Below are 2358 nucleotides of genomic sequence, written 5' to 3'. Positions count from 1 at the left end.
GCTTGAGTAGGCAGACTTGCAACATGTGATTCTTCTATAAGTGTGGCTTTTCAACATATTTAATAGAAGCTAATCCTAAGGAATCATTCAAGAAAGATAAGAAACTCTAGCTGAATATAATACAAAGTTAAATGGAATGGTCAAAAAATATTCAACCATATTGGAGAAGAAAAACAGGATGAAGTCAGAAGCCATTGATAAGGTAACTTGAGTGTTATCTCTGTAAACTGTATTTCTCTATTCATAAGACAAACTTTGGTTAGTATTAATTTGCGACCCTATGTTCTGTAGCCTGTCAGGCTCCTCTATGGGAATTCTCCAGGAAAGAATACTGGACTGGGTAGCCTTTCCCTTCTCCAGAGGATCTTCCCAACCAGGGATTGAACCCAGGTCTCCTGCATTGCAGGCAGATTCTTCACTGTCTGAGCCACCAGGGAATCCCAATAATTATTATTATAGTAATGTTCAAAATAAAATTATTTCATTTATGGTTTAGGGAAGCCAAAGGTCTAATAAGCAATATGATTACCCAAATAATTTAAATTCTTATTATTTCAAATAGACATCACATTTTAAAAAAAATAATAAAAATGACACTGTTATGCCCAGTATTGCATGTATTTCCTTTTCTTTGTGCTTATTTTCCTGGGGTAAAGGGCTTGACATTTGCCTCCTCATTTGTCCATCTACTGAATAGCCTATGTTCAAGTCCAGCATAGCTTCATCTCCTCTTTTGAACTTCTTCCCAACAACTCCTCTCGCTTAGCCCCATAATAGTCACTTACATGCCCCTTCTACTATGTGTTTCCACCACTCTATAACTGCTATTTGAGCACTTACACTACCCCAAGGACAATTAAGTGTTCATGTCTTCCTGAGCATAGTCTCAGACACAGACACAGAGTGAAGAATTTTATGAATGCTAAGCTTTACTCTGGCTGTCCATATATTCTGCGCATTGGCACATATTCTGTTTCTGAAGTTAATTATGGATAAATCTCTCTTCCTCAAATATCTCAAATGTTATGGCTATTTTTCTCTCAATCTGATCATCATTATCAATTCCTGACAAAATATTCCTTGTTCTTTTTGTGGATGTACCACAGCTTAGCTTGTTCTTCTGAAATGTCATCAAAAAAAATTCTAAACAACTTTTTCCATGAAAATGGCAGAAGAATGAAAAGGTTTTACCTCCATTCTTCTGGAGTCTATCTGTTCATTAGCATCATCTGAGCTTATGCTTATATATTTGTTCATAACACATTATTATTTATTCTTCATTAACATTTGATGCTAGAATATAAAAAACAATAGTACACTTTTTGAGGCTCCAAATTATTATGAACAGCAAAGGTACTGGGGGCATTCACCAAAGAGTATGTATAAAATGTGTATTTTTGCATATACATGTACCCATGTACACTCACAGAACCACACACATTCAAATCCATACTGAATAGCATAGAAATGGGTATTCTGGATATATTCTATCTGGGTTCAGCTCCTAGTACAGCCATCTAAACTAGGTTCAAAATTAAAATTCTCTTAAATATCTGTTTCTTAATTTTCCCATTTATAAAAAGATGTGATAGTAATACCTCCCTATTTGGGTTGTAATGAAGAGAAAGTGGATTAATTCCCTTAAAAGCACATGGAAAAATTGCAAAGTACTTAATAAGCATTAGCTACAGCAGTACCTATATATAATACAGTCACACTGTCATAATAAATTTACCTCTTATCTTTCCGTATGCAGATCAAGAAGCAACAGTTAGAACCGGGCATAAAACAGTGGACTAGTTCAAAATTGGGAAAGGAGTACGTCAAGGCTGTATATTGTCATCCTGCTTAATTAACTTATATGCAGAGTAAATTATGCAAATGCTGGTCTGGATGAAGCACAAGCTGAGAATCAAGTTTGCCAGGAGAAATATCAATAACCCAGATATGCAGATGACACCACCCTTATGGCAGAGGTTGAAGAGGAACTAAAGAGCCTACTGATGAGGGTGAAAGAGGAGAATGAAAAAGTTGGCTTAAAAGTCAATATTCAAAAAACAAAGATTATGGCATCTGGTCCCATCACCTCATGACAAATAGATGGGGAAACAGTGGAAACAGTGACAGACTTTATTTTCTTGGCCTCCAAAATCACTGCAGATGGTGACTGCAGCCATGAAATTAACAGACACTTGCTTCTTGGAAAAATTGACAAAACCTAGACAGTGTATTCAAAAGGAGAGACATTATTTTGCAGACAAAGATCCATCTAGTCAAAGCTATGGTTTTTCAGTGGTCGTGTCATGGATGTGAGAGTCAGAGCAGAGAAAGGCTGAACACTGAAGAACTGATGCTTTT

The sequence above is a fragment of the Capra hircus genome, unplaced genomic scaffold (genome assembly GCF_001704415.2).
Source record: "Capra hircus breed San Clemente unplaced genomic scaffold, ASM170441v1, whole genome shotgun sequence".
Taxonomy (NCBI): Eukaryota; Metazoa; Chordata; class Mammalia; order Artiodactyla; family Bovidae; genus Capra; species Capra hircus.
Note: the sequence above shows the minus strand (reverse complement) of the source record.